General features: G+C 42.7%; 1 long non-coding RNA gene across 2 annotated transcripts in view; it reads left to right on the forward strand.

Annotated features, from left to right (window-relative positions):
• The window catches only part of LOC142580056 (uncharacterized), a 66,712-nt gene extending 50,030 nt beyond the window's left edge, over window positions 1–16,682 (forward strand). The window contains exons 2-4 of one of the 2 annotated variants that reach the window (XR_012827550.1): window positions 45–90; window positions 7,816–7,941; window positions 16,297–16,682. This is a non-coding gene — a long non-coding RNA (uncharacterized LOC142580056). Of the gene's footprint in view, window positions 1–44; window positions 91–4,212; window positions 7,942–16,296 lie in introns of those variants that run through there. The other variant, XR_012827549.1, reaches the window with a different exon arrangement.
• Window positions 16,683–20,319: the final 3,637 nt, after the last annotated feature.

Genomic DNA, 20,319 nt, shown 5'->3' on the forward strand with positions numbered 1-20,319 from the left:
TAGAATTGAAGGTAAGTAATACAATCTCTGTCTTTTATGTACAGAATGAAGAGCGTCGTCTCCTGGTGATGGGTGCTTCGTCCCAAGAAAGTGAGTTTAGAGCGGTTATTATAGTGATGACTGGCGTCTGTGCAATGTTCTTGTCAAGCAGTAACTTTGCTTTGAAAATGATGTCAGTATTTTCGTGGGCTAGCAGCTATGAATGGGCAGAAATATTCAGAAGCAGGATAAATGAGAGGAATCAAACTGCTCACCTACCAAATTTATCCCCGAAAGGAAAAGGTGCCAAGATGCACCACGATAACGAAAAGCACGGTTGTCGCTTGCAGGACTTATGGATACTTCTCGAGCCTGCAACAATTATTCACGCAACATCATAAAACGACCCGCTGTAGTTGCTTAGTTGCTATGATGTTGGGCTGCTAAGCAAGAGGCCACAGGATTGAATCCCGGGCACAGCGGCCGCATTTCCACGGGAGCGAAATTCGAAAACCCCGTGTGCTTAGATTTAGGTGCACGATAAAGAACCCCAGGTGATCCAAATTATTCCGGAGTCCCACAGTGCGGCGTTCCTCATAATCAGATCGTGGTTCTGGCACGTAAAACCCTATAATTCAGATTTTTTAATATCGCATGTTGACTATTTCTCGCTGTTACGGGCATGTGTTTGATAATAGAAGCATGGCACATCAGCGGCGTATCTTCGAATTGATGTTGTTGCACCGCTGCCACTGTCGAAGTGAACACATTGTTATCACTCGAGGGGGATAGTAGGTAAACTTTCTAAAGCGATGGCGGCGAAACTGACGAAAGATAAAACAATGCAGTCATGATGACATATTGACGTCTTTATTGTGCCAGTGAAGTCCAACACCTCTTCTACATACACTAGCTGAGTGCAGGAGGTTTTTCCTGTGTTCAAACAATGTCTGAGATGCCTGGCATTTAGTCACGACACATGTAAGAGTAGTGAAACTTTGGATGCAAACTTTCACCTTCTGGAGCATCATGCTTGAGTAGCGTCCATGTAAAAAAAGAGCCTTTCCCATAGTGGCAGCAGGTACATACTCATGGTTCCCCCATCTCTTCGGGAAAAAAAGTCATACATGCTTCTCACAACGAGGGCACCACTGGGCACATGGGCTACGCCATTACATACCTTGAATTAGGCTAACGTACTGTTTGCTGAGACTTGCGGCATTTGTTAAAACTTCCGTCCAGACATGTCTTGATCGCCAGAGACGCAAAGCACCACCAGGGAAGCCAGTTGACCTCCAGCATCCAGTTTGGGTACCAGAAACACCGTTCAGACGTAGTGGCATGGATTTTCTAGGTCTAACTACAACTTCTATACTACCGGCAACAGCAGGATTGTTGTCGCCGTCATCTCACTTGATTTGTTGAAAGGGTTGCTCTACATCGGTGTAGTTACAGCCGCCATCGCAGTGCAATTTTTAAACGAGGCCGTCATTATAAAGCATAAGTATATTGAGTACTGCATTTACGGGCACGCTTCAAGGCACCGTTTCGCGAATGAGTGGTACCACTCACCACAAGACAACAGCGTGTTACTCACAAACACATGGGCTGAGAGAACGCCTGTACAGGCCCTCTCGGGTATGATGAGCTTGTATGTCAAAGTTGACCGCAAGAGCTAGGATGATATTTTACCGCATGTTCTTACGCTTACGACACGGCTCGTCAAGATACAGCGCTAGTGACACACGTATGCCTCGTTTGTGGCAGTGCTGTTGCAGCTGATATTTACACAATGTTCCGCAAAAATGGGCGGGGGGGTAACGATGACGAAACGGGGGCCGATGAGTTTAGGCAACGCACAGTGGAAGCCAGTCAGCTTGAACATATGCCCCAGATGTCAACAGGACTACGATGTCCCACAACACGATCTTTGGCACAGACCTACCACGTACATTTCCAGTGACAAGGTGCGGGTCTGGACACCCATCCGTTTACGGGGGCTCTTCTCGGAGCTCTCGTGGAGATGCTTTGGGCAATAAAAAGTTCTGTGCGGCATCACTGACATGAATAGGATCTTGTTCTAGACAGACCTTACTGCTCAAGCCTGCTCCACCTGTCCCATATTAGACACGTGTTTGGCATGAAACGGTATACTTCCTGCGCAACATGACTGTGCAATTTCTATGTACAACTTCCGGTGCTTTGAGCATAAACGCAGTGAAAATGGGAGCAGATCCCAGATCCATATTGCCATGTTTATGCATTAGGCCTTGAAGACGACGATAAAGTAGCGCTGAAGTAGGACAACAGGAAGATGGCGACATCGTGCTTCCTGCACGATAAAAAAAGAGTTGTTATATTTTCTGCACACCGTGTTTCCTTCCTCTCCTGTAACGCCCCGACAAATTTTTTTTCAGAGAAACACGTCCGGAGAGCTTCCCACTTTTCAATGTGTATAACGTGATAAATACCCCCATGCTGAAAAAAGGAAACTTCTTTGAGATATTCTTTGATTATAGTACCCTAACGGCCCATACGGACATTGCATAGGGCTGGCACAGTAAATCAGTGGTAGATACAGTACACGCATCGTAAGAGGTAGTGCATGATGTTACGATAAAATAAAGTACGCAAGTTGAAAAACAGAAAAAAAAACATAAAAGGACCACAACATCACATCCTAACCGTTGAAGGCGTCTATAGCCATCAAAATGGGTGTTACAGAAAATGTAGTTTACCTGGTTACTCCATACAAGGAAAATGCTTGTTATAGGTACATACACCAGTAGATATTGCATGCAACAATGAAAGAAGTGCACAACCCGAAAAACATTCTATGCAGTGCAAAGAACTGGGTGCTAAACTACAACAAAACCATTTCGGCAAGGAGCATTAAGATATGGCGAGAAAAAAAGAGTCAAGTAAGAAAATTAGCACCAGAACGCACTGACCTCTAGAACGAAAGAGCAAGAGAAGCACACGTGTGCACGTTAAAAAATGCTTTAGTTTTGCTGGAAAATGATCATGACTTAGAGCAGATACGATTTATTTCGTAACATATTCCAATGATGCATCCCGAGAAAGAGGGGCGAGTGACTGAAGAAGATAATGCACGCAAGAACGGACCGCACTCTTAAGGGATGATTAAGACGTGGGAAGAAACGATGGGCGGGCCTGATGTGGCATGCGGTGAAAGATGACCTGCAGTGATAAAGCTTGTCAAAATGGGAAGGAAGTCTTTTAGTGTTCGATGTTCTAAAGAGGCAATATTTATAGATGTTTTAACATGTTGTGCTAGGCGTCGGTGAGAATTTTTCGTAATGAAGCGCGCTGCTTTGTTTTCGACTGACTCCAGTTTGTTTATGAGGGATGACTGATGCAGGTTCAATACAAAAAGCCCGTACTTGATTTATTCAATTTGAATTATAGGGTTTTACGTGCCAAAACCACTTTCTGAATATGAGGCACGCCGTAGGGGAGGACTCCGGAAATGTTGACCACCTGGGGTTCTTTAACGTGCACCTAAATAAGTACGCGGGTGTTTTCGCCTCCATCCAAATGCGGCCGCCATGGCCGGGATTCGATCCCGCGGCTTCGTGCTCAGCAGCCCAACACCATAGCCACTGAGCAACCATGTCGGGCGTACTTGATTTCTGAACGAACGACTGCAAATAATTTAGTGTCAATAATTTAGTGGACTTGTTTGCCGAGTAAAGGCTACGCCTCATGTAGCCAAAAGTTTTGTATGCGCTGCTAACGCTTCAGCGCTAGAATCGCTTCGATGTGTTCATTGCATGAAATGTGTGAAGATAAAGGAATTACGAAATATTTTACTGTGTGTGCATCTGCAGTACTAATGTCGTTCACCAAGTAATAGATAAGCCTAGTGTTAGTAGCCCTAGTGAAAGTTAGAGCCCTAGTTTTTGAAACATTTATTGCCATTTGCCACCGTTTACACCACTCGATAATTTTCGCGAGGTCAGATTGCAAAGTGTCAATGTTGGAAGGGTTAATCATTGGTGTATAAGTTACGCATTTATCTGCAAATTGTCTTACGGTAGATTTAATATTATTGCTGCTGTTGACGTATAGCAGGAATAAAATTGGTCCCGATACAGAGCCCGGCGGCCCCGCCAGTTTTGCTAGCGATCGCGGAGAAGAAAATTCATTAGTTACAAATTGGTCGCCGCTTATTTAAGTTACTGATCCAATTCATAGTGCGACTGTTTATAGTAAAATAGCGCAGTTTCATTATTAAATGGTTATAAGCTACCTCGTCAACAGCCTTTGCGAACTCGATAAATGTGGCGTCTATTTGGGATGAGTTGGTAATAGCTTGCCACATATTAGAGAATAGCTCGAATAACTGCGCCTCACATGAGCGACCCTGTTGGAACTATTATTTGCTAATGAAGAGAAGATTGTGCTCTGTTTGGTATTTCATAATTGCTGATGATATCATGTGTTCTAATAGTTTACATGAACTACTGGTCAGTGAAATAGGTGTGTAGTTAGAGACAGGTGATGGGTCACCGGACACAAAGACTGGAATAATTTATTTTCCGTTATTCAGGAACGCATCCTGATTAAATAGATTGTTGAAAACGAGAGATGAAAATGCGATATATCTATTTATTTATTCAATACTGCCAGCCACCATTTGGTAGCCAAGGCAGGAGTGGAACAAGCATACATCGGTGTACAGCGCGATGCAACAAAATGCTCACAGGTTTAGTTATTTTTAGTAGCTTTGAACAGATTCCGTCTGAACGGAAAGCTGAGCTGTTAGAAAGACGATGAATAGCAGCTTCAGTGCCCTTTCGAGTAATAATGACTTCACTCCCGTTGAAGGTAACAGAGCTGAAGTCAATATTAGCGTAAACAGGAAGTTCACTTGTAAAAACAGATCAAAAGAAAGAATTTAATGCAGTAGCGACATCAGATGCTGGAGGGAACTCGTTGTCTCTCATTATAAAAATGAAGCCTGATGATGATGGCTTGGGGTTTATTACATCCCAGAAATATTTTGTGCTGTTTGCTAACATACTAGAAATATTATGGTTGAAAAATTTGTCTTGAGCTGCTTCATTTTCGGTTTTGCAGAACTTCCAGCCTCATCAGGCATCATCATCATAGCACTTCCAGGCATCATCAGATGTCGACAATTTAGCTTTTGAATAAGAGCGCTTTTTTAAATAAATAAATCGCCTTATGTTAGAGGTGAACCATGCGCTTCCAGTAACCGTTATTTGTATTCTTGGAATGTACTTTTCTTTAAGGGCAGTCAGCTTGTTACAAGCAATCATCCAGTTATCATTGCTATCAAGATCATGCGTGGCGCTGAAGAATTCTACCCCAAAAGACGAGAGCTTGCTGATCATTTCAGCATTTGCTCGCACATAATTATAAATTCATATAGGAGGTTGTGGCTAAGTACTGCACCACGGTGGCCAATCCTGCTGTGGTGAGGAAGTGCGTTACCGGTTTCGGTCAACGGGATCAGGCCACACTGCAGACCTGCACTTTTATCCCCACACGGATTTCTTTTTTCTTAATCCGCTGGAAAATCGCGCGGCATCGGGATTTGAACAACGGTCCTCTTGCACGCGAGGCGGATGCTCTACCTCTACGCCACGGCTGCACCTGCAAGTATGGGAGAGTGCTTTGCCCTGCAGTGGACGTAACCAGGCTGATGATGATGGTGACGATGATGGTGAATCATAAATTGTTTTCTTTTCTTGTACACTAGTTTTACGCTTTAGATCGTATTCACAAGGGAGGACGTTGTGCTTACTAATGCAATCTAACACATAAAAATGCACATTGATTGGTTCAGTGGTCCAAGATCCAAGACATAATTCCCTCGTGTTGGCAAGGAAATTATTTGGCGTAATCCGTAGCGTGAAATGACGTCAAGAAAATTCTTACATTCAGCTTTCCTTGGGCCACCTTCAGCTGTGCCCGGCCGCCAGTTCATTCCAGGTTAAGTAAAGTCACCCGCAAGAATCATAGGTAAGCCCGAAAATTGTGACATACAATAGTTAACAATTTGTTCAGGCATATAATGAAGGTGTCCTGTGAGTCTCGAGGGCGGTGACAAACCGGAAAGGCACATGTCACGCAGGAAAGCTGAAGCATGACCCACAAAATTTGAATACAGGTACCCGTGTCAAGTAGGAGCGCTTGGAATTTTTTCTTTAGTGCAATTATAACAACGTCGCCTGGCGTTTCTACCCTTTTTTTTAAAAAAAAATAAAATGTTCAGGAAAAGATAATTCATTGCTGGCCACATCGCACAACAGAAGTGTCTATGTTACTAGTATGATATGGCGATCAGCTTAAACTAGACGTCAATTGTCCTTCGGGGCAGTCTCGTGGGTAGGGATAAGGACAAGTTCATTGCTTGAAGGATCAAGGGGCAAAATGCCGTTACCCGTTATAAGTTTATCAAACTGCAACCTATATTTTGCGTTCTGCTGGCGCTTAGCGCGCGCAATCACGAAGCATTTTTCTGAATAATTGTATTCGTGCTGAAAAATCTCCCTCGATCCAGACGCGAGAGGTTTCCAGTTCTTTTAGTTTGAAAGTTATTTTCATGATATAGCTTTTGTCTTTTGAAGTTCATAAATTTATCCACAATGGGTGGAGTGCGATCCGGTTTACATTGATCGACTCTATGGGCTCGCTCTACTTCATCTCGTAAGAATACCTTGGTTTATCATGACAAATTCAGAAATAAATTTTTCTGTACCGCTCCACTTTCACCAGCCTATTCGGGAATACCCTTGAAAGCAAGAATATTTCACCTCATTTGATTATTCAAGTCATCCACTACGAGGCTTCCTTTTTGAGTCTGTTCCGCTCTATGCTCGTCAACTGCACTTGAGATTCTTGAAGAACATAGCCAACAGCCGTAACGCCTTCGCTTAGCTTGTAAACAGTCTCAAGTCGTTGCTCAATTTTGGATAGTCGCCTTTTGACGTCTATCAAAGTAGTGTGGATGTCTTTAACTTTATTTGTCACTTCTCTGTGAAATCGTTAGTTTCACACTGTCAGTTCCTTCACTAATGTAACAAGTTGGTCAGCCTTATCCGAACCCGGATAACCTCAACGTCACCCCCATATATTAGTACTTGCACCTTTTATGTGTAAATGCTTGGTGAATGTGTGGTGAATGGTGTGGCACCAACTCGTGTCATATTTGGCCATTTCAGAGTGCTGGCAAGGTCGCGGAATACAGCTTGAACCCTGTGTTAGCAAAGTAAGCTGCTAAAATAGGGGTATTCATGCAGGCTTGAGCGTGACTACTGGAGACTTTGCATGATGTCAATACCACTTCGCTGCTTTCGCACGCAACCTATGGAGCACTCGTGAAAAATGATTAGCCGCATATGCGGTAACCTTTAGGCGTTCGCATGGTCCGTCCTCGGTCATTTGGGGTGTGTTAATGCGCATTTCGCATATTACAATGTGTAAAAGGACTTTGAGTGTTTCTGTGAGTGCAAAGGTAAACTCCCTTCGTTACCTGCCTAATTGCCTAATTCTGGTCGTATTTTTCTTTTTGTGCTGTTTTTAGCAGCCAAAGCAGCTGTAGGTCTGATTGTGAAGCAGCGCCAAAGCGACATGTTACTGCGGATGATGCATCATAGAAATAATATAACTGCTACTAGGCTCAAGCAACTTATTGCTAAACAACAATAGATTGCTTTGTTTCAAGCCTAAGAAGCGTAACTTTTTCTTTTTCTTTCTTGTTGGGGAAATCCGGATGGCCACGGGTTGACTGCGAGGGCAACGTAGTTCAAGTCCTTTCCCGGTGTTGTTATCATTGCGACACAGGCAGGCAGGGAAAGGCCTGGGACATCCGGAGTGTCTGCAAATAAAAAAGGCAGGATGCTTCCACCGGCGAGCATCAGCGAGAGACAGTGACGACCCCAGCTCTGAACAACCGCATCGTGAGAAAAGGTAAGCATTGCCAAAACTTAGCGCCTAGACCGCTGTTAAAGCTGACGTTTATTGTTGCATCATTTTCTATAAGGTAATCACAAAAATCCACTGCGCCAATATCTTGCTCCTTTATATTCCCTGTCAAATGTTCTTTGCTGTAGACATTAGATTTGAGCTGAGGCCAAAGATCTTTACATGGTTTCAATCAATAATTGTTTGTAGATTGATGTGGCATCCCTGGGTGCTGAATATTCAGCAGTGTGAACCAGTTAAAAAAGCTGCAGAAATATTGGCTTCATTTTGAGGAATCCTTCGCATATAGAAGTTTTATTTCAATGTGCAATAACCCTTTTATCTTCACGTGACAACCGTTGCTGTCGGAGTAGTCGACGCTCAACAGAAGCTTCGGCGTAAGCAGCGTCACCCGCTCGAGACTACTAAAGGCGTGAAACTTCTCCCTTATGGCAGGTTAATATTGGTTTTCTGGGTGAAGTTCACCAGAATTGATCACACTGCAGAAATTAGGGCCTTTGCTTTCAGCACGTCTGGAACCGATCACCAACTCCTCGAAAGCTGGGCTTCAAGCCTAACATTAAGATGGATTGTCTGAGTTAGAATTTAAAAGACAGTGTGAATTTTTAATTCTATAGTAATGCCTGGAGTATTTATAGTCTTTGTGCCTTTGTAGTAAAATTAATTGGAAGAAACTCAGGTATTATTTCGTCTTCTCTATTATAAAACAATTTCAAAAAAATTTTATTAAACGCTCGCTATGCGACACCCATATATGGCATTAGAAAACAAGCAAACAATGTGTACTTGATTCTATGGGTGTTGCAAGTGCAGTTCAAGTCCTATAGGTGCGATGATACGATGTGCATCGTCTACTGGGCTTTTAGCTTATCCATTAGCTTTTCCAGATCTTCCAAGTTCAGCACGGTTAGGCACTGTCGTTCGAGACATTATGTTGGTGGCACTCTGTGAACATTTTTTTTAATAGACTGATAATTACGGAAGCAGGAGATCCCTTTGTATGGGGCAGCAAAACATCCGAGTAGACATCAAGGACGATCTTTCACAATATAAATAAAAACAGAAGGAACGGGCACTTTTATTTGTGAAAAAGGAGCTATTGTTTTGAGATGTTGGAATATTTTGAGTCATATCACGCACACCTGTACACGTTGTACGGATGAAGAGGTCAAAGCCAGTCAGCTTGGAAACACAAAGAAAAAGAAAAGAAAGAAAATATTACATTAACGAGCACGTGTAGATACAATATGACCCATATAGTTATTGCACCTTCGGTGATCTAAAAAATAATGCTAGCTTCATGTCAGTAGCGTGTAATAACACGAAATTTGCGAATAATTTTTCAAGGAGCGCTATGTTATGTTCTTCCTTAGTTTAACGCGTAGCTTGGCTCTTGTTTCTCGCCAAAACAATGTTGCGATATAATAGTGACCCGAGTAATCATTTTAGTCAAATTCTTAGATGAAGCAACACAAAGCTGTAAACAGCCACTTCAATTAGTTCCTTGAAACCAGCACACCCTCTGGCCTGCACGTTTCCGCCGCGCACCTTGGAAGTGTAGTAACAACAAATAGGCGCTGGTTAGTAACATATAGTTAGGTGTAGCACTATGAAACGCTATCTGTGAAGCACGAGAATGATCTGCAAAGGTGGGATAATTTTTAAGCTACTTATTACATTATGTTAATATGGTCACTGGGGAAGGGTATCCGAACAGAATTTATTGCGAACGATGTAGAGGCAAGGCCTCCCGGAAAAATGTTTAATTATATTTTACGGAGGCTCAAGTGACCCCACTGTATGGGAATTCTGCAGCCGATTCTGCAGTCGTTTCTTGACTAAAAGAGGCGTATGGCGGAGCCAATATGAAGTGCGATTGCACGTACTAGGAGAAACATTGTATTTGGCGTGTACAATGAACGTACTTACATACATGTGATATCCTGTCATCCCGCACATGCGAACGACTAGGCATTTTGGCACCGTAACAGTTTTTGGAATTAGTTTCTGCAGTTCACACATTATGACCGTTCCATTGCACCTCTTGAACTGAATTTATTGATTTAATGATGAGCAAAATTAATACCTTCGGCGTGCTTGCATCATACCTTGTCTTTAGAGTATATTTTACAGGCTAATTGAAAAATGTTATTATGTACTGAGGTGACACATGGCCTCAGTAACGCAATTTTCTAAACCTGCGTAGGCGGACAATTATGCCTTAAAAGGGTAAGTGCAGATGCTGGCGCTATGTGATGAGCTCCCCAGTCATTCCAAGGCGAATTCGAGCAAAAATAAATTGCATAGAAAAACAAAGAAAAATACTGGACAAAAAGGACGTTCCCTACTTTTTACTATTGGACATAGATGTTAGTAATATTGCTAGGCGAGGTCCAAAAAAGTTAATTACAGAAACAGCGCCAGACATACACGAATGAATCAGTCATTTTATTTTTTTTTATTTGAAAAAGAGACCGATGTGGCGGATGAAAGCTTCAGTTTGACAGCTTCATGAGCCCGCCACCCCTGTTGAAAGGGTTCACGGCACCACAAACCCATAATTTCAGAACGGATCCCCAAAATAAAAGTCACAAGAACCAAATTTTAAAAAATATATGGTCAATATGCATACGTTAGCGAATTACGGAGTCATGGCAACAAAAGTCAAGTGTAGCTTGATGGAAGTGCCGGTAAAAAAAATCACAAAATTATAATGATTCAAAAGACATGCTGTATTCTTGAATTTAAACGCGTGCTTGGTACCTATCACGTTTCACGTATCCTAGTCTCGTAGCTTTGCCCTTTCTTTTCTAAACAAGTTATCTAGGACAAATGCTTTAAATTTCTTTAATTTCAATTTTAAATTGCCCACCTAAACTATAGCACAACTGCTAGTTTCTAGGGACATGAGCATTCGTGAAAGAATGAACAGTTGACGTAGAAAAAGGATAATAAGATAATACCGAATGAACCATGATCTGCATTAGATGATTTTTTTGCACGTCGTTGTACTCCATCGTGGAATTATAAATAACCAATTTCACCTGCGTCGAAAGAAGTTGTTTCAGGCGACCAACTATTCTTCTTACCCAGGCATCCGCATAGTTTACATGGCTGTTTGAGGACATAATGGCAGAGAACACGCTTATAGGCACTGCGAGGGACCGACGACTTCAATGCAATGACTATTTGAAACAATATCTGCATGTTGAGGGATTTCATTGTAATACGTGTCATAGCATATACCTATGAGGCCGTGCGTGTTATTACCGGAAATTAACATCCTTGTTTTGTTGGCATTAAAATAAAACTTGCGCATCATTTATTGCGCACTGCATCATTCATATGTAAAATAAACAATACGTTACCTTATATACTCATGTGAGGAATTCCACCAACTGCTTTGTTAACACGGGACCTTGATTTATTAGGTTCAGCGATTTGTTTCGAAAGGGTTGTTTCGAAAGGATAATGTTTTATTAATTGTGCAGCCATGGGATGCCGTAATAACAGAGTTTTTCATTTCAAGTTCATGGTTAAGTAAATCGAACAACTTAGCTTATTTTATAAGCAGCACAAAGGTTATCGCTTTCTTTCAGACTTTGTGAGGATATGTTATGCTAGTTGATAATACTAATTCTCAGGATTTATCTTTTGCGAAAGCTGAAATCAGACCCCGTGAGCAGATTACACATTTCCAGAATGTTTGATAGCCAGAAGTGCATTACCTTTTCAAAGGACTATGAAAAATTTGACAGGAGAAATATTGGTCTATTATTTCTAAATTCATTATGATTTACTTTTTTACTTCATTACTGCTTTCTTTATCTGCATTTTGTGCTAAGAAACAGCGGGAGCCAAACAGGCATTGTATCTTCTAGCGAAAGTAGGTCCTATAATACCAGCGACATACTTCATCAGCGGCATCTGTATGCTAGTTATGTCACTGTTGCTACTGTTATTGAAGCTTCTAATTATTCAGAAAACTTCAGTTAATATGACAGGGTTAAAGAACAGATTTCTTATTTCGTTGTTTCAGGCATTCGCACACATCGGATGAGGCTTTGTAAATTGTCACATGTGTGAGAAATTGAAAGCGTGGACCAACTCAGCGGCGCAGAGCTGCTCACCATTAACACCCAATTTTAACGTGTCACTTTGTGTGTTGTCGAGGTTCAGTAAAGTATTTAACCTTTTGCATCATATAGTCATATTTTATTATTTGAAAAAGGCGAATAGTATAGTCATTTCCTGCTCTCACCGAAGTAAATTATTTCTGAAGTATATGAAAACCGTTAAGTCTTCACGACTATGCGAGAAGCTATAAGAAAGCAATACAAAAGGCTCTTTTGTTTATCTCATTGCGTGGTTCTGGTGTTATTTACGGCTTATGAATTTTACCACAAATATAGCAGCCATACGATGTGCGCCCAAGAAATGTTCAACCACCGGCAGCAGGCTGACGCCCGCTACGTCCCTTGCAATTGCTACGACCAATTGCAATGCATGCTCACTGACCTGGAGAGGCAAAGCAGAAGAGTGGGTCTAAAAATTAATCTGCAGAAAACTAAAGTAATGCTTAACATTCTCGGAAGAGAACAGCAATTTACAATAGGCAGCGAGGCACTGGAAGTCGTAAGGGAATACATCTACTTAGGGCATGTAATGACGGCGGATCCGGATCATGAGACGGAAATAATCCGAACAATAAGAATGGGCTGGGGTGCGTTTGGCAGGCATTCTCAGATCATGAACAGCAGGTTGCCATTATCCCTCAAGAGAAAAGTATATAATAGCTGTGTCTTACCAGTACCCACCTACGGGGCAGAAACCTGGAGGCTTACGAAAAGGGTTCTACTCAAATTGAGGACGACGCAACGAGCTATGGAAAGAAGAATGATAGGTGTAACGTTAAGGGATAAGAAAAGAGCAGATTGGATGCGGGAACAAACGCGAGTTAATGACATCTTAGTTGAAATCAAGAAAAAGAAATGGGCATGGGCAGGACATGTAATGAGGAGGGAAGATAACCGATGGTCATTAAGGGTTACGGACTGGATCCCAAGGGAAGGGAAGCGTAGCAGGGGGCGGCAGGAAGTTAGGTGGGCGGATGAGATTAAGAAGTTTGCAGGCATGGCATGGCCACAATTAGTACATGACCGAGTTTGTTGGAGAAGTATGGGAGAGGCCTTTGCCCTGCAGTGGGCGTAACCAGGCTGATGATGATGATGATGACGTCCCTCATTCATTCCAGCCTAGAAATAATGAACTAAGCTGTTTTTATACTGTTACTGCAAGACCATTTAAACTTTCCAATACATTGAAATTAGAAGAGGGCAGAACAGTCACGGACAAGTTTGAACGGCCCAAGCGCACACCAATTATCATGAACCCACTACCCGACAACAGGTCCTTTAAGTTACGTTTCAGTTATAGCTTAACCCTACTTACATTTCATCGTGAAAATGTCGCAGACTGCGACACTTCACGATGAAACTGAGAGGGTTACATGCAAAAAGCGCATTGCAACGTAATCAAAGCGCAGCATCGTGGGTCCTCGTGAACTTTCTCTTTGACCACTTGAACTAAGACGTAGCGAAGCATAGTATTGGCAAACAATGAAGACAAAAAACAGGGAAGAGTAGATAGACACGGACAAGCGCTAACTTCTAGTTAATCGTTATTTTAAAATGACAGGATCATATACACTGAGAAAACCATATGCCAAAAAAGGTAGCTAGTAAGAGATGAACAAAACCGCATGTCCACCTCCGCCCTACGGCACGTCAAATGCACAATCGAGACACGGGAATGCTATTTTTTTTTCTAAGGAGGTCGATGGGACCTCACGCTGATTGCGCACATTGAATTTCAATGTACTTATAATAATGAAATACCAATTACGCACTCTCATGTCTAACAAAACAGCTTCCTCGCTTCTTCGTTTTCATTATTTCGCTTTTTTTTTCTAAATCTACCGACCTACCTCTTTACCACGCTATCGTTCAGCGAGCTTTGCTTGTGCCATTGACGAATTCCTGGCAACTCTATATTGCAGCACTATGCAATAGGTGCGCCGTGTGTTGGAGTCACATCCTCTTAAAGGTAAAAAAAAAATATCGCAAACCGGGCGGCATATAAGTGGTGGGTCACACTAGAAATCTTGACGACGATAAATGAGCCTGTCATTGCGTCTACGCTACCTGAGTTCAAAATGAAGTTTCCGATTCGTTAATGCGGAAAAAATCTTGTAGGAAGCCCACAATTTTGGCTTCGGGCTATCGTTGCGGGGCTTCCAATAGAAAGCTACTCTTCGTATATATATATTTCCAATACAACAAAGTATTGCCTCTCGTACGTTGCGAATACATTGTCAGGATTCTCATAGCTGCGTCGGCTCATGGTATTCCTTGTTAAAATATACTTCAGCTGTCTTGTTATTTTTTCTCTTACTTTGGTACAACCTGACGATAGTATCGGCTGCCGAAAGCAAAATTAAAACGCTACTACAAGGGCAACGGTATGAAATCTGTACTTACGCGAAGCTATCCAATCTGGAAACGAGTTGAAGGACGTTTCTCTTTGCGTTTGTGTGCGTTCTCATGTGGCGCCCTTGGTACATAATCGTTTTCCGCGTTCTGCGCCCTAGCTTCGGTGGCTCAGTGAGAAATACAGTCATGGATATTGGCGGCTAGCCTTGGAGTCATGCGTGACACCCTGTACAATGTGTCGCATGTATATAAGCTCAGTCTACGCGTTGCATTTGAGAGTCATGATATCCTAGGTAAGCACAACTTTCTGGCGCTACTTCTGCCAGGTTATGCAAATTGCTCGTGTCATTATTAAGATATATAAGCACGAATGAAGCATATTGCATATTACGAGCTCACAAGAAGCTATGTGGTTATGCGATGCCGTTAGCAGATGTGAAATATTTGTGCAGTGATATTGCACTGTAACCGCAAGGACGGCACGCCATCAGATACACCCATGACTACTGTACTGTCCATTTTAAGGTCCTCGGGCGGTGAAAAAAAACGCTAAATTGCATGAAAACGTAATAAGCATGTTTGCTGTGCACTACAGATCAATTTGTGAAACAATGTTGTCCTTATGATTTCCTCCGGAGCTGGTCGGTGTCCGAGTATAATGCAGGAGTGTCATTTTTAATGTATCATTGAGCTCTGCTTAATGTATTCTTAATATAGAAGCGCTCTTAAGGGTAACCGGCTATATGAAATAAATTTGTCCACATAGACGCTCCCTCTTCATGCTTCTCTATAAGGGCAGTGAAGCTTTCATTTTGTTATCTCTGTTGACAAACAAAACAGAAAATTTGCAAAAATTTGTACTCGTCGTGCATCCTTAGCCTATTCTTGCCACTAAAACCAACGAATGTTTTCTTCAGCTTGCTCCACACTATTGTTGAGGAACTGTATGAGTTTCTAGCAGTACAATAATTTCAAAATCGATTACGCATTTGATATCACTTCGACGTGGCCGGGATCTCGATGTGTTTTAACTCCGTGGCCGTTCCAAAAACAAGGTTACAATTGTACCTGCGTTCTTTGCAATGGCAACATTAATTGCCGTATACAAAGCCCGTCAATTCGAGGTCAGAGCCATTTGTGAGTCGCTAAACACGTTGTCTTTCAATTCTTGGTTTTATGTTTTTACCTAACGCACGGCTGAGAATTTTCCCATGCCGGAATACACCATGGCACGGGGACAGAGTAGAAGAAACATAGGAAGTTTCCGTCATTGAAAAGTGTCTTTCTGCCCGATGCAAGTACTGTGGCTGCTTGTGAGGATTGTGTCCGGGCCCGAGCGTGATCTCCGGAATATTGAAGAGGGAGCAGAGGCCCCCCCCCCCCTCCTACACAAAGACCTAAAATGTCATTACCACAGTTTTGTCACCCACATCATTTGAAGTTTATTTTCACTTGACCTTTTCACTTAAGATGTTATTGTGGCTAATGCCTTGCTGTAGCATTATTGGTGCGGACGTGCACGGCCTTTCATTCACACTTATTTCTGTAAACGCTATTGTACATACATACATACATACATATATATATATATATATATATATATATATATATATATATATATATATATATATATATATATATATATATATATATATGTGTGTGTGTGTGTGTGTGTATGCGTGTGTGCGTGTGTGTGTGCATGCATGGAGTTCTGAACTCTGGTCTGGCCCATTGAAGCTAACAGGTTACAGTTTAGTCACAATTTTCGTTTGCAAATCGGGGGCCTGCAAGCCCAGGAATGGAAGAGTTATTGCTTAAGCAGATTTCCTCTTTTCTCCTATTTTCGCAGCCCCATCATGATCAGTACAAAGGTCCTCCTGGTCGGCCTCCTCGTCCTGGCTCTTGTCTTCACCATCGCCGTGGCTCAACATGGAGGTTTCGGCCGCGGATTCGGCGGGGGACGCGGATTCGGCGGTGGTGGCCGTGGATTCGGCGGTGGACGTGGTTTTGGCGGTGGACGCGGATTTGGAGGAGGACGTGGATTTGGAGGAGGTCATGGCGGATTTAGAGGATAAATGCTGCATTCCACATAACACCTCCCGATGAGGGGCCGATGTAAGGTGCAGTCCGGCGGGTTTGTTACAGGCTAGAGGGCCGCAATCCCGCGGAATACGTTCCTTTCGAAAAAAAATGCATCTGCGAGGCCTTACAGAAAATAAACTTTGCCTTCTTCAACTGGTGTTAAGCTTGCAGTTCTTTCTTGTCTAAGAACGTTTTCAGCTCTTGATCACGGGGCAGAAGGTGCTTCAATTTTAGAACTACACTCCTAGTGCATTCGAAACAAAGAAATCACAACATATTCAACTACATCTTTACCATGTACGTTCTCTGCCCAGAAGAAAAAAAAAGATTCGCGTGTCGATTTACTACTTGTTCTTTACGACGCCGTAAATACAATGCGTCAATCCTCGCCTTGTTATTTAAAGAATCCAGAATATTTAAGAAAAGTGGGGCGAAAATGTTATGTTTCTGTCATCTAGAATGCGCCTGAAATGAATGCTTGAACGTCCGCTATAGGAGAGATATTGTACATGTCATGAAAGCTATGCAGAATGAAATTATGATTGCGCTGTAACTACAGTTGCTGCCCAAAACATAGTGATCACTACGTGCTCCGGCTCCTGGATATGTTTTTCGCGGCTGACATACACATGAGTATGGGCTTCAGGATTAGCTTATATTACTCTGAGGGAGCCGTCGCAAATGGCGAGCGTTGAACACCACCTATTCGCTGTCCGACGACTCTCTGCGCACGCTGAAAATAAATCTTTACTGATGCAGTTCCGAGGTATATGCATGGAATAGGTGAAACAGCTTTGATCAACAAATGCAAATTTGCTGATATTTTGAGTTCGAAAGAAAAAGGTAAAAGATGTGAATCCTATGACATTTTATTTTGATTTTGATTATGATACAAACTTGACAGTCACTTCAACATGCGCTAAAGAGGATGAAAGCTAAAGCCTGAACGCTCACGTGACATTAATTAAATTATTTGACATTCTGATTCGAATGCGTTGTTACTTCAAATCACTCGTTTTCTCCCATCATAAGTCGTGGGTTCCAGTGCCTTATTTAACTCTACTCTAAATAACTGTGCCTTATTTAACTTTGCCATAATGAACTCCAGAGGTCGTCGGTTCAAATCCTACCAATGGCTGAAGGTTCAGCTCCAACCAAAGGTCGTGGGTTCGACTATCAATAGTGGCATCATTAACTTTGATGCCAATGAATTTTCGTGCCTCTTAACTTTGTTCGCGTTATTAGGCACCACCAAAGGTCGAGGGTTCGATTCCAAGTAGAGGTCGTGGGTTCGAGCGCCTTAATTAACTTTGCCCTAATTACCAGCAAAAGTCGTAGGTTCGACTCTTACCATACGTCATGGGTTCGGCCTGCAATGGTGGCACCATCAATTTCGGTTTCATTGGGCTTTGGTGCCATAGCGCCGGACAAAGGATTTTTCGTCCCATGAGCAACTTAAGCATTTCGACTTAATGATCAAAATCGCCGATGCGGTTCGCAGCCACTATGACCACATATCGGTTATTGTGAACAACAAAAATCGATCTTGTGCACAGTTATCTATCTACACAAAAGTGCCTGCGTTGTTTGAATTATTTCTTCCGCTTCAACGGGAGGCGTCTCTAGTAAGGCGCGTTGTTTTGAGACATAAGTCTCACCAACTGATGAATCACTTAGGGCAACTGACAACATTTATGCGTGAACAGTGGCTCACTCCGTTGCTAGATGACACCGGAACGGTGTGCCACATATTTTTGGTTGTGGAAGCTCGAACATCGATCTCACGCTGGGTATCTCACGTAATTTCTTTCTAACTTCTTCGGTCATGGAACACGGAAGCACAACAGACTAATACAACAAAACATCAGAAGAAACGCGTACTCATCAAAATACCGGTAATGGTAAAAGCTTTATCTCTTCAGGAAATTACTCTCATGAAGCAGCTACCGCTATGTTCGAGGGGACCGCAAGTACCACCGTCCTGTCCAACCTCTTGAACCGCTTAATTTCCCAGCACTGAACAGTCTTTCATAAACTCCAAAGCTCCACAATATAGAAGGGGTTGGCATCGGCTGATGACATGAGCTCGCATCCCGGTGGCGATAGCAACAAAGTTTTGTTTCTTCCCCTTCATATATGGGCAACGGCGTAACTGAGGATGAGGGCACGACGACGGATTGATAACAGTGGCAATGGCACTGGTGACGAAAAGTCGCCGAAACACGGCGAACCTTACTTTTACTTGAGTTAGGAAGGAACAGAGCCACCTAAGACGACCACGAGAGGGAGAACGACATAGGGCAAGCGCCATTCTGTGCCTATGGCGTGTTGGCGCTTGTCCTGTGCCGATCTCTCTCTCGTGGTCATCTTAGTTGGCACTGTTTCTTCCTAATTCAAGTATGCACCATCTAGCCCAAATGAATGTTGTTCTGAACTAACTAACCTTTTTCTCGCTGCAGTAATACGTTTGCCAGATGTCGTCTGACAGGACCAGTCTCTGAACCACTGGAATTCGCTCTAACCTGGAGTCTTCCATGGGGATAAAAGGTCCAATATCCGAAGTTCTGTGATTCTGCTTCTGCAGCGAATGCCTATCCTGTACTTCCCACATTCGTTGAGACCAAGGCGGTGAACTTCAAGGACACGCGCATTGGGCTGCGTGACGGGCAAACATGAAACACTCACGGCCTCGACGATGATGAAATTTTCAGCAGGTAACATTTCAATGAAGCACAACAAAGAGGGATATTCTATAAGTAAATTCGCGTAGGGTAGTGTTAATAAAAAGAACAGCTGCTGAATAGATTTTGTCGTCGAAACTGGTGCTTTCGTACTGCCCAATTACGTGGACATCTTTTCGGCTCCGTCTGTAACTACAAATTCATCGGTAATTTTCCGGAAAAACTGGGACATAGTGTGAATACTTTTTTAAAATTTCTTTTAGGCTTATTTCCAACAATGTTTTGGGCTCGTTTGAATTCGAGCTATTGAGATCGCGCTGTACTTGTGGAAGTGAATTTTACAACTCGCCAACCTGATGGCTATATGAGGGGTGCGCAAAACATTCCACAACTCGTTTTCCAGTGTCCACATGAACTGGAGCTTCATGATTACATTTATACTTGTGCCCATTCTGCCATATGGCAACCCGTGTGAATAAAATAAAAAAATGGATGCTATCTATTAGGAGTGCGCGTGTGGCCAGAGATGGCAGCACAATGTCACGCGGTTGCGAGCTGACCATCCTGCTACGCGTAAACGTCATGTTGGCGCCACCATGATTGGTGCTGTTTCGTCGCCATACGTATTAGTCTAGTTTAGTTTTCACTGGTTCTAAGTGTCAAAATCAACGATGTCGTCGGCTGCCCAGACACAAGCCTTAATTACAACGCAGACGGCACTACTTGTCATTGCATAGCAATTAAGTCCAATGGAACAAAGCTTCATGCGTTGCCGGTACAGCGGCTCCTTCTGAAACGCTTGCTCAGGTATTACAGCGTGTCACTATGGTGATTTCATGGATTTGCTTGAGAATGGGTTATAAGCAATAAATTGAGATGCCCTCGCACAAGGCATTAGAAGTCACTCTTCCAATTGCGAGCAGCTTCCAGGGCATATTTCAGTCGACAAAACACGGCAGCCTTGAACAACATGCACATATAAACTACATATGAAGATGCGCCTCTAAGCTTCCATTCGCTTACCAGAATCATAACCTATAGTACATAATTCAACCGTACCTTCTTTCTTTCCTTTACTAGCTGCCTTTCAGGCGTCGTTGAAAGCCGTA

The sequence above is a fragment of the Dermacentor variabilis genome, chromosome 4, assembly GCF_050947875.1.
Source record: "Dermacentor variabilis isolate Ectoservices chromosome 4, ASM5094787v1, whole genome shotgun sequence".
Lineage (NCBI taxonomy): Eukaryota > Metazoa > Arthropoda > Arachnida > Ixodida > Ixodidae > Dermacentor > Dermacentor variabilis.